The 12,689-nt window shown below is 41.1% G+C and overlaps 1 non-coding gene across 1 annotated transcript; it reads left to right on the top strand.

The window, feature by feature from the left end:
• The first annotated feature begins 375 nt into the window (after positions 1–375).
• TRNAG-CCC (transfer RNA glycine (anticodon CCC)) lies at positions 376–446 on the top strand. The gene has a single exon. It is a non-coding gene; the product is annotated as a tRNA-Gly (tRNA).
• The last annotated feature ends 12,243 nt before the right edge of the window (positions 447–12,689 follow it).

A 12,689-nucleotide genomic window follows, 5' to 3' on the forward strand; every position in this document is an offset into this window, starting at 1 on the left:
CTCGCTCTTAGGATGAGAACCATCAAACATACATTGAACTCAAAATATTTGCTTAATATTTATCAACCTTAAGGTTAGAGACGTAAAAAGCCACAGGAAGAGGAGGCTTTGATGTTTGTTGGAATAGGTGTACGTCGTGATTTGGGCTGGACTGGCCACTGAGATGGATGACAGATGCTTTCCCTGACCTCTCTCTCCAAGAAGAGAAGGGAGAGAGGTAGAGATTTATGAGTTTCAAAGAAAGTCGTAAATTTAGGGGTGTTTTTATTATTTTTTTTTATTAGATATCAGTGCAGGATTGGGTATTGAAGATGAAACTCATAAATTTAAGGGACCTTTTTTTATTACACACCAGGGCAGGAGTAGGTATTGTGTGCACTAGTGGTGTAGTGGTATCATGCAAGATTCCCATTCTTGTGACCTGGGTTCGATTCCCGGCTGGTGCACTTATGAAGTTGATGGGGTGGGCTACCCTGTTGGTCAGTTTTGGGTCACCTGTCCTGTCTGCTCCTCCCCACAGGTGTGACTCCTTTATGCTTTTCTGCTTCCAATCCTCCAATGGGGCAAATAACCAAGTTATATGACTTTGACTGTTATAGCAATAAATATAAGCAAGAGCCTCTCTACATATCATTCTTTGGTTTTAGCACTCTGAGAGTGAACAGTTTCTGCACACTATGCTGTTAATTTCAAAGAATTTCAGAGAGTTAGAAGAGGCTTAGCTGCGAAGTAAAATTGTTGAACAGAAAATTGGTTCTGTTTTACCTCAAACCAGGACAGTGTAGTTATTCCTTACATCTGGGCTGAACTGGAGAGAAGGTTGCTACTGATAATCTGAGAAGTTGTTCAGGTTCAAGTCAAAGGACAAATCAGGATCTTGTTTTCTAATAAGAGGTGATGTTGGGGCAGAGCAGAAGAATCACCTAGTAATTTAGGATTTCTTATTCCTTTCTTCATAAGACCATGTTCACACTTATGGCTCATGAGCAAAGGGAGTCAGGATGACAGACACTAAATTCATTAATGGAGCTTAAAAAATACAGCTTCAGCAGCTGAAAACCGAGCTTCCTAGAGCCACCAAGGGAGTGGATCTCACCATCCATTGTATAGAGACCAGGGAGTGATTTAGTCTCCATATCTCCTCAACCATTTGTCTGCTGGCCAACCAGACAGATGATTAATGATAGGTTTTATTTTTAACATGGTCACCACCCCTACAAAGTTATGGGTGATTTTGTTTTCTTTTCTTTTTTTTTCTAAATTAATTTTAAATTCTCCATTGAAAATGAAAAATAAGAACCAAGCCTCATATTAACTGAATGAAGACCACATATATACCTCTGATGTAACAGCAGAATTATGGCTCTGTACTCACTACTTTGTGAGGTCTTTCTTCTCTCATTAATACAGTCAGAAATCACTCTAAAAGCCTAAAAAACCCACCCCTTTAATTGGGGAACTCCTAGGTTTATGTCTTTACTCATCTGTGGATTTTCCCTGGCTGCTAAAATCAATTCCTGCTGCTCAAAAGATACAGCCAACTCAGGACTCGAGCCACCTAGGCAGATTCTTAGTTGTTCTCCTGAAATGCTTGTAGTCATATCCCCAGAAAGGGAAGCCTGGATCGATCTGTAAGTAGCTGTAGATTGCTTCTCACACAGTGTAAAGTTTTGCATTTATGACTGAAGAGTCTGAAAATTCAAACTCACAAATAACAGAAAGTAAGGTAATTATCTTTAGTATGAGTGGGAAAATATTTGTGCTGTTGTCGTAGCCAAAATATGAGCCATGGTGTCTCACAGGAAGTAATCTACATTTGAGAGCTGACTGTGGCCCAGTTCTGCACCTTTCCCTGGCAAAGGTCCATGCAGGTGTCAAAGGAAATCCTACCTGTACAGAGAGCACAAGGCATACCTGTTATCCAGTTAGAGGAATCAAGCAAGAATTTCCAAAGTAATTTTTGTCTGCTTATCTTTTTTTTTTTTTAAAAAAAGGCAACTTGCTTCTCTCCCATCACTGAGTTTTTCTGTTGTTTTGATCAAATAGGAGTATGATTCATTTTGTCTCAGAGGACTTCCACTTTTTTCTTTTTTTTTTTCCTTATTGTGTACTTGTTTTCCAGGATTATGAAGAAAGCGTCATACTGTGAGTATTTCTAGTTTATCCCTTTTATTTTCCCATCACTTTCTATGTTTTCCCGATTTTCAGTTTGAGTGATAACTGGAAAGGAAATATGGGGGGGGGGAAGGTGAAAAATCAGACAAAAATGAAAATTTTTAGCTAACAGATAGATATTGAACTTCTCTAAGGAGACCTAAAGATCCTATCAGAATCAGTATAAAGAATTTCCCCCAGTAACCAGTTGTCCTGTTCTCTGTACTCTTAAAGCAATCTGAACAGGTGGACTAAATTTTAAGTTGCTCTTTATTGTTGTTTTCAGACTACACATCTTTTCCTAAGTTCATCTGAACTTACACTCATGTAGATGCAAGGTACCAAATGTTAGAATCACAGAATCATAGAATTGTTTATGTTGGAAAAGACTTCTAAGATCACCAAGTCCAAGCGTTAACCTAGTACTGCAAGTTACCACCAAAACCTGTCCCTTGGCACCACGTCTACCCATCTTTTAAATACCTTCAGGGATGGTGACTCAACCACTTCCCTGGGCAGCCTGTTCCAATGTTTGAAAATCCCTTCAGTGAAGAAATCTTTCCTAATATTCATCCTAAACCTCCCCTGGTGCAGGTAGTTGTAGAGAGTGGGAAAAGAGACCGACCCCCACCTCTCTACACCCTCCTTTCAGGTAGCTGTAGAGAGCGAGAAGGTCTCCCCTCAGGCTCCTTTTCTCCAGGCTGAACACCCCCAGCTCCCTCAGCTGCTCCTCATAAGACTTGTGCTCCAGACCCCTCACCAGCTTTGTTTCCCTTCTCTGGACCCGCTCCAGCACCTCAATGTCCCTCCTGTTGTGAGGGGCCCGATGTGTTAGAACATGTTTCTGCTGGAGCTCATTTTGGAGAGGAAAATGAAACGGAAAAAAAAGAAGTTTTTTTAAATGAAAACCGAATACTCTGGAGTCATCAGACTTTTCCTGCAACACCTAGCTCAGCAGAGTTGTTGGTGTCTATGTCTAAAGTGATTAAGGATGACTCACGTACTACTTACTGCGAGCCGTCTGGAAACAGCACTTACTCCAATGCAACCCTAAGCAATTTGTCTATTTAAAAGCAGAGAAATTAGTTTCTCATATCTAAGCTAATGCCCTAAACTGTCTAGGAATTGGTGTCTCTTGCTCTGTCTCGCAGGAGTGTTATTTTCCTTTTCAGTTATTAGATACATGTGGGTTTTTTAAAGCATCCCATGCTCTTTCATGGGTGCTGTTGAAACACCAGCAGTTTTCGTGGCAACCCCCGAATCCTGTGCCTTCCTCTCCTAACCTGCTTGGCCCCACTGGCCTTCGGTGCAACAGTGTCAACTGGTGTGTTGATGTGGAAGGAGGCAGGTGGTGCCAGCACCGACACAGGGGACCGCCTTTCTGTAGGGCTCCTGCTGCTCTGCTTAAAAACCCGCCATTGCCTGAAACCAACCCCCTCGAGCAAGGGTCTGATTCCACTTGCGAGCAGGAACCGTGCCATTCTAACAGATGGGCTCCAGCGCAAACAGCCAAGAAAACATGTATATTCATAAAAAAAAAAAAAAATTAAAAAAATGGGTACTGAGGGCATGAATACTAGCCAAAAACATCAACATCCCTCCATGTCTTCTCTTGAGCGTACAAATCCATGGTTAAGGGGATGTGTGGGCACTGAGCTGAATTCATTAAAAAAAATTAAAACAAAATGCCTGGCCACGTAGAAAGAGATTTCAGGGCATCAGGAAATGGGCAAGGTGCCCTGAGAGAGAGGAAAAGTGAAAGAGAAAAGCAATATTCTGGAAGAGCTGAGCCAGAGAAACGCATGGGGTCTGTCTGGTAATTCCCACAGCCTGCGACTTGTCTGGGTGCTCAGTTCATGCATTAGATTTGGGGGCTGGGAAGGTGGGGTAGGTACGATGCCTGTCTCCTGGACTTTTTTGTTCCAATTCAAGCCATTTCTCTTTCAGTAGGCCAAAATTAAAACAAACAAACAAAAAAAAAAACTCCACCCAAACCCAAAGCTTTTAGACTGATCTAACCATGAGGAGTCACTGGGGTAGGTCGTTTAGCACAGCACAGACATGAGCCCTGGTGGGTTTTAGGCAGAGAACTGTGAGAGGTCACAAGCCAGAAGATGGAGAAGAAGAGGTGGGGTTGAACTGAGAACATTAAAAAAGGTATTGTGCATGCAGATAAGGAACCCATCTCTCCCTGAAGACCTGACGGGGACTCCTTCCTAACACCAAGTGGCCACAACAGGCCAGCCAAGGCCAGGTCCAGGCTGAGAAAAACAGGAAGGTGTTGAGGCTACTGGTATGGAAAACAATCAGAGGAATACTTTGCTTAAGGCAAAAACCTTGAAAATCAGGTTGCTTGCTGATGAGAAGAAGGAAGGGTCTGCTTAGGTTAATACTCATGAATTTCTCTCTCTCGTTCCATCGTTACTGGCAGCAGAAGCAGCAAATGATCCTACTGCTCTCTTCCCCTTGCCAATAACACATCAAGAATAGGGCACTCTAAACTGGGTTTTAGTCATTACTTTATCCCTCTGAGGGAGTAAAACCTCTCAGAGGGGCGGTACACCCCTCATAACCAGGAGACAGAAGTCTCACCTCTGCCTGTTTGGGAGCTTGGAACTGCATCCAGATTTTTTACTTCCTTGAAGACTTCACTGTTCCTGGAACAACGAGTTAGTGTGAGATGGGCCTCTGCTTTTGAAGCTGTTCCAGTTCATACAGAACAGTTAGCAACAGAAGGCCTGAAAGCCAGATCTCTCACAGGACCGTGCTAACATAAAAGCTATGGACTTCTATTCCTTAGATTAATTCATATTTCATTGCTTTATGAAAATCTGAACAGCCTCATCCTGAAATAGGAGGGAAGTCTTTGTTATAAGACACCATGGGCCAATTCAGAAAGTGGTGGGATCTAAATGTTCATCCTTTACCTATATCACGGTGTGGTTTTCAAAGGAAAGTAGGAGTCAACAAGAAATTTAGAGGAACCCAAGGTAGCATACTGAGCTCATGAGGGTACTAAAGATAGAAATAACTTCTCAGTAAGATTTTCAAGTTCCTATGAGTTTAAATCAAATAGGTTAGAACTTATGTTCTCTAGAAAACACGAGCTATTAGCACATATCTGCAAACATATTAGTACTTCTAAAAATCTCAGTCTAAGCAACTTGCATAAGGCCATATTTGTCACCTCTGTGAAATTACAATATAGTATTTTGAATGCAGACTAATGTACCAGTCGCTTTGGTTTTAAAATCAACTCATAACATACCTATAGCATTTAGCATAGCATGCCTTTTCTGCAGTGCTCTGAAACCATTACAGAAATTAGTATGGATGGCTATGTAAGGCCATGGTAATCCACCATTTAGCACTGATGATTATTTGTCACAACCAAGTGACGATGCTGATGCTGCTTTGTGTACCCATCAAAGCATCAGAGAAACTGATCCAAAACAATTAAGGTGATAGTCTGTCAAGATGAATTTGATCAGATCTAAAGTGTTCAGTGGTAAAGAATATCAACCAAAACCACATGGATAACAACCAAAAATGCCCAGCCAACTGTGAGACTTCTGACTTTTTTGTAGTCATGATCACACATAATAAACCAGGAGGTGTTTTGATGCAGAGAGCAGTAACACATGAGACAGACGGTGGAAAAGAGGTAGAAACAGGACCATTGGTAGTGGGATTTTCTCAGTGCACTGTGGAGGTTCTGAGCTGTCAAAGCTCCTCTGTATTCAGCAAAAATCTGTTAATATTGTCTTCGATCTTTAACCTGTGTGCAGCCACATCAGTGCAAATCTTTGTTCTTTTCTCTCAATGAGCCCAAAATCTACTACCATTCATGGTGCCAAAAGTTAATGCTCTCTCCCTGCTGTGCAACAGCTATTATTATTATTATTATTATTATTATTATTATTATTATTATTACTATTACTCTTCACATTTTTTCCCACCCTCCCCTGGCTTCTCCTAAATAATAACAATAATAATAATGATAATCAAAAAAAATCAAAATTTGGATTCTGCCCTTTCTAATTACAAATCACCACCTGTGGTAAAATTATTGAAAAACAGATGAGCATTTCATTCCAGCAATAGCCTTAAAACAAGCAGCAGTTCCAACTGCCAGTGTGATGTATAGACACAGCGCAGGGCAGATGAGGGATTAATTAGGTCTGTCCCTGCACATTGCCAGGGGAGCACTTCTGTAGAGGTGATTGAAAACTAGAAAGAGTGGCATTAGTCTTCATTGTTGGTTAAAGGCAACAAAAATAAAGATGCAATTGAGTTGACAAAGCTTCCAGGTATGTGGCTGAGTCATTTGGAGGTGTCAAAATGATCAAACCATAATTAATTAGCTAAAGTGCTATATTTAATTCCTCAACTTTAATGAAGATTTCTGCAGCCAAAAACAAACGGCGACACCATTTGTTTCTGAAGCGAAGGGGTGGAGTGCACTAAAGGGATGACGCTAAAGTTTAATGGCGCCTTTATAATCAAGCCCATGTTCTTAATCTTATTGTCATTTTCTGTACAGACATAGAAACCCAGTGCTGCTGTATGCATTCATATTAGGACTGCAATTATGAGCCCAGAAGTGACTGGCAAAACAAATGTTTATTATTTTCAAGGAATAGAACAGAATACAGCCAAGAAACCTTTCATGTTTCCTAATATTGGTCTCCAGGGTTGACACTGTAAAGACACAGAAGACCTTAGTGTCAGGTAGTCTAAATATATTTCTCAGGAATTTCATACAGCTTATTCCAAAGGAAAGACATTTGAGATGTATGAGTAAAGAATTGAAAGAGTAAAATGTGAGTTTTGTTCCCAGTATGGCCACAGTCTGTAAGAGTGTTGGCAATCCCAGCCTTGGGCTTTAGACTGAGGGGAGATCTGCATGAAACACCCAGGCAGCTCTTCCTGAGTACTCATGTATCCTGGACTGTGAGAAGTTTCTTTCTCTTTAGCTTTATCATCTTCCATCACAACCTATAATGCACCCTAATCCTACCATGTACTTGGACCTGAAGAGACTCACCCCAAAAAGTTCCATGACATTCACCAGGGGAGGTTTAGGTTGGATATTAGGAAAAAATTTCTGCACGGAAAGGGTTGTCAAGCCTTGGAACAGGCTGCTCAGGAAAGTTGTTGAGTCACCATCCCTGGAGATATTTAAAAGCCAGGCAGATGTAGTGCTGAGGGACATGGTTTAGTGGTGTTTGTGGCAGTGTTAGGTTGATGGTTGGACTTGATGATCTTAAAGGTCCCTTCCAACCTAGAGGATTCTATGATTCTATGACTCTATACATCCCACGCCACCACATCGAACTGGATGCCAAGAGCTCTGGAACCGGCATTCTCCCATCCTGTGCACATTCAAACACATACACACACACATGCTGATGCACCTATGCTCTTCTCAAACTGAAAGACGCTTTTTCTAACTCTATTCTTCACATGCAGGTTTTACGCAGGAATGGCTGCTCTCAGATGACTTTACATTGAAACACGCCTTCTGATTGCCCCTTTTGTAAAACAGGGATATGTCCTTGGTAATCTTGTGTGTTAAGGATGGCAAGTTTTTCAAAATGGTGACTGTCTATGTAACAGGCATTCACACAGCACCCTGCATGAATGGTTACCAGCAGCTTTGTAACAACATTGATGGATTCAGAAATAAGAGCTGAAAAAGCCTTGTGCTTGGTCTATACATGATAATAGTACCAATGGTTTTAATTAGTAAAAAACATCACCTAATGATACATATTATGCAAAGGGCTAAATACATGTGCATACGTGCATGCAGAAATCTCTGATTTCTGCAAACAAATGGTCATGTTCAGTAATGTACAATCCATTCACGCTGGCATTGATAGCTACAGGGTATGTGGCACATCGGAAGCAGGACCAAGTTACTCTCTTCGGTGTCTTAGGCATTAGAGGGTGTTTTAAAATGTCTCCTCTCCAGCAGTCTGTGGCTGGGATAAACTGTTTTCCCCAATCTGCACGGCATCGCGGCGTTCAACAATTCCTGTCTGCTGCTGGCACCCCCAGCCTTGTATATAGGGTGAGAAGATGCTTTCCCCCACAGAGGAATTTACTGGATTAGCTGACAGTCAAAGTCTTAGCAGGAAGGTCGGTTAATGTATTGTTTCATCTACAATGTAAAATGTAAGCAATGTTTCCCTCTTACTCGACAGCTGTTACCTCTACCATAAGCTGTTAAAACTCCCTCGTTATTCCATGCAGCCAGGCCAGGCCTATTTCCTGCGCAGTTGTCATCTCCTTAATATATTACGACATTACAAACTTTATTAGTATATTTGCAGTGCCTTTTTATTTTTTATTAGTTAATGGGCGGCTTTCGTGCACCATATTTTCTTAGTCTTTCAGAGCTCAGCCTATAAAATGGCCAAACGTGATCCCATCTGGAAGCCATTAAAGATCAATAGAGCCAGAATCTGAAGAAGAAAGAATGAAAAAAAAAAAAAAAAAAGCCAGAAAAATCTACTATCAAAACAATTGTGAGCAAAACCCTGTCAGCTCCTGTTTTCAAATCCGAGTATGCTAAAGCACGTCACACTTCCAACGTGACAAAAAGCACCATGGTCTTGTTAACGACAGGAACAACTAATCTAGTTTAAAAGAATCATAAATATGATTAAAGCCCACAGTCTCCTTGATTCTTTGGGAAAATGGAAACCCTTCTAGCACACATTGTATTCTTCTTAAGTGTTGCACTCTTTGTGGGGAAGCAGCTCAGAGGACAACTGCTTCTGTGCCAGAAATATGAGTTATTGTGATGTGTCCATTGCAGCTTTCATGGCTCTGTTAAAACATCCGCAGATGTTGACGTGGAAGGATTGTGTCCACAGTGAGGAACCTTCATTGTGAAATGCAGATTATGACAGCCAGACTTGTAAAGCCCTATATGACCCTAAAGAATATCAACTCTGAGTCTTCAGGACTTAAATATTTTGGCAAATATGCAGGTCTGCAAAGGTTTTGAAATGCTCCTGCACCAGACGGGGTGCTTGGATCATTGGGCGCCGCCAAGGCAGTCACCATACAGAAAGGGAGAGAGGATTTGAGGTTTTGCAGGAGCAAAAGGGATTGTGAATGTGAATCTTCCACGTCTTCATCCCTCACCCAGTGTAAAAATCAGCTTTGAGCACGGCACCCAGTCAGGGAGATGTGCTCAGGGCTGGCATTTGCCTGTGGCATAACCACCGAGTGTTTCACCCACCATAAAAACAAACACTGCGGTGTTTTTTCTAAGTAGTTGGTGTTTGGGGACTTTAAACAGTGAAAACGGAGGCAACCACACTTACCTGGGCTGTGCTTGCTCCCCTCTGACTTCAGATGCCTACAGTGTAGACAGCTATGTCTGCTTTCATTGCTTTCCAGTCACAGAGAGAAGCAGACGTTTCCAGGGCTTGACCAATCTGCCATGCTTTAGAAAAGTGCCTCAGGAGGAGATGAACAGCATCCCAAAAGGACTTTTTTCCCATCTACATCTCTGAAAGCAATTCAGATGGTTAGGTCAGATGTGTCAGCTCTGGTGACAGGTGACACCCATCTAGATCCCGTGTGGTCAGTGGTTATAGCTATAGTAGTAAACTAAACTCTGCTAGATCCTGAGCCAGTGGTCAGCATCTAGCTCTGATCACACAATTAAATTCTCTTAACCTCCAAAACAGCGTGGCTATTTCCACACTACCTGTTAGGACTGGTCTTTGGGCAGAGAGCAGATCCCTAAATCTATCCCTAGATAGTAGATCTTTGAATCTTTGTGGGAGCTAAGGAATTTGCCCACAGTTTAGCACTCACCCTCTTGCAGAAATGCTTGTTTGAGAGAGATTTCTTGCACTGAGGACTGCAGGGAGACTTAAGAGTAGTTCATTTCAGCCTTGAGAAGAGGAGGCTCTGGGGGATCTTATCTGTGTGTATAGCTATACAATATGGGGGAATAAATCAGACAGAGCCAGACTCTTCTCAGCGGTATCCAGTGAAGGGACGTGAGGCAATGGACGCAAAGTGAAATACAGAAAATTCAGCTTAAACACTAGAAAGCCCCGTTTTACTGTCAGGGTGACCAAATGTTGGGATAGGTTGCCCAGAAAGATTATGGAGCCTCCATCCTTGAAAATATTCAGGGAAGCTTGGTTCTAGCTGATGCTGCTCTGAGCAGCAGAGTTTTCTTAGATGATCTAGCCCAGAGAAGTTGTGGATGCCCCATCCCTGGAAGTGTTCAAGGCCAAGCTGGATGGGACTTTGAGCAACCTGGTCTACTGGGAGGTGTCCCTGCCCATGGCAGGGGGGTTGGAACTGCATGATCTTTAAGGTCCCTTCCAACCCAAACCATTCTATGATTCTGTGATTCTATGATTTACAGAGGTTCCTTCCCACTTCAAACTCTGATTTTGTGATTTTCTTCTTAGTGAAAAAATGGATCTGACTTCCTAATGCTGTGCTTGAACTGTTGTGCTGAAGGTCTGTCTGGGGCAGCTTTCCCTCTGTTGTTACAGCTGGAGCAGTTCAGCTTCACAGGAGATGCTGATTTGGCCAAGCAGGATGCGCAAATAACTCTATAGCTCAGTGTTTGGGGCATGTACCTGAAAGAGAGCTCCAGTCCCAGCACTCAGGAGTACTTAAGTACATTTTATGAAACAAAGTAGATCTGATGAAAGCTGTAGTCCAAACATGTCCATGGTGTGTTCACTAGGTCACCTCATAAAAGCTGAGAGATTTTGTTTACATCTTTGTTCTGACTTCATGAGATAAGAGATCTGGACCTGGGACTGCAGGATCTTCAATGTATGTTGTAGGAAACAGAACAACATCCAGATTACCTCTGAATTTTTTAAAGAAACTGTTTTATTGAAAAACATTTAAAAAGAAAAGCAAACCATTTTTTTTTTAATTAGGTATTTAGAGAAAAAAAAGGAGAAAATATAGCTTTAGACTGACTTGATACAAGTTTTTTTCCTTGTTTCTTTTTTTTTTTTTTCTTTTTTTTCTCTTGGCTAGATGGCAAGTCTGAAAAATCACAGATTCAAAAGAGCCCTACTCCTGAGTCCTAACCTTGTGCTTTGTCTATTGTGATATAGTATGGAAGAATTTTGTGCTGCTGCTGCTGCTATTCATATTGTTCCTTTTTTGATTGACAGCTCTAGGGACAGCTTTCTGTGGTGGTAGATCTACTTTGGGGAAAAAAAATAGAACTAATAGAATGCAGCTCATCTTTTCCTCAGGCTTCTGATGCACCCACAAGTTTTAAAGAAAATTTCACTCTTGCTAACTGAAAATCTCCCCCATAAACATTATGCAAAATAATAATAATGATAGTTACAACAAAGATGATGAAAATAATTAGGAAGATGATGATGATGATGATAATAATAATAAAAACAAAACCAACAACAATAGAAAGAAACTTAAAATTATATACCTACAATTTGGTATTTACAGGAAAAGGGTGATTTCTGTTAGACTATTGCTAGTAAAAAAAAGGAAAGAGAGGTCTAAATAACCACCCTTCACGATTTTAGCTAGAGCTAAAGAAAGCCCTTCTCTGCACTGGACACAAAAGCTAATTAGAGTTAAGACATTTTGAAGTGAATAGGAGAGAAAGAGTGTAGTGTGCATTAAAAATCATAATATTTGCCCAGGAAGACCAAGGAAATGGGAAAGAAAGCTGGAGATTAATACTACAGTGCTTTGGTACCAAGCAATGGCCACGTGAGGCAGAAAAAAAACCAAATAACCCTCAGATTTTACAGCAAACTGCTTGATAGACGAAGTGACCAAACTGTCCAAGTAAAAGGAAACATTTGAGAGCATTTGTGATTTGCCAGCACCAGGAGAAGCAATGCACAATTTAAAAATACTGCCCCTCAATGGGAGAAAATGTATTTCTATTAAGGGACCAGAATTGCGCTACGCCTGTTGGAATTTTTGCTTGTGCACAGGAATTTAGCTCCAGGTTCATGTCTGTCACTAAAATTGACAACTGCCTATGGCTCTCTACAATTGAAACGTAGATCTTAAATTTCACATCATTATCCAAATAAAATATATCTGCCAAGGGGGACTGGTATTACACAGTTAGAGAACTGTGATACCAGTTGTCTGATTAACATATTGAGAGGAATATAAGAATTTCTCACCTATTTTCCAGAGGGAGACTAACTGGGGAGCTTGTGGTAAAGAGACTAATTGAACATCCTCCCTCTGCTAACTACGTAGATGCCCAGAAATATGTCTGCTCTGTGCAAGCAGGTTTTCCCTCTGCATATTCCATTTGCTTTTTAGGACAGTCAGGAGGAAAATCATTAATTTCTTTTTTTTTTTTTGCATCCCCTTTACTAAAAAAAAGTTAGCCAAATTTTCATGTTGAAAAGTGTATGGATTTCCATAGAAAGCTTTCTTATGGCTGCATAAAGTAACACATGCAAACAGACTATGTCTGAAACAGAGAAGCTGATTTTGGAAGCAAGAAGCTCTTTTTCAGTAGATATCAATGA

This window comes from Numenius arquata, chromosome 9, assembly GCF_964106895.1.
Source record: "Numenius arquata chromosome 9, bNumArq3.hap1.1, whole genome shotgun sequence".
NCBI lineage: Eukaryota > Metazoa > Chordata > Aves > Charadriiformes > Scolopacidae > Numenius > Numenius arquata.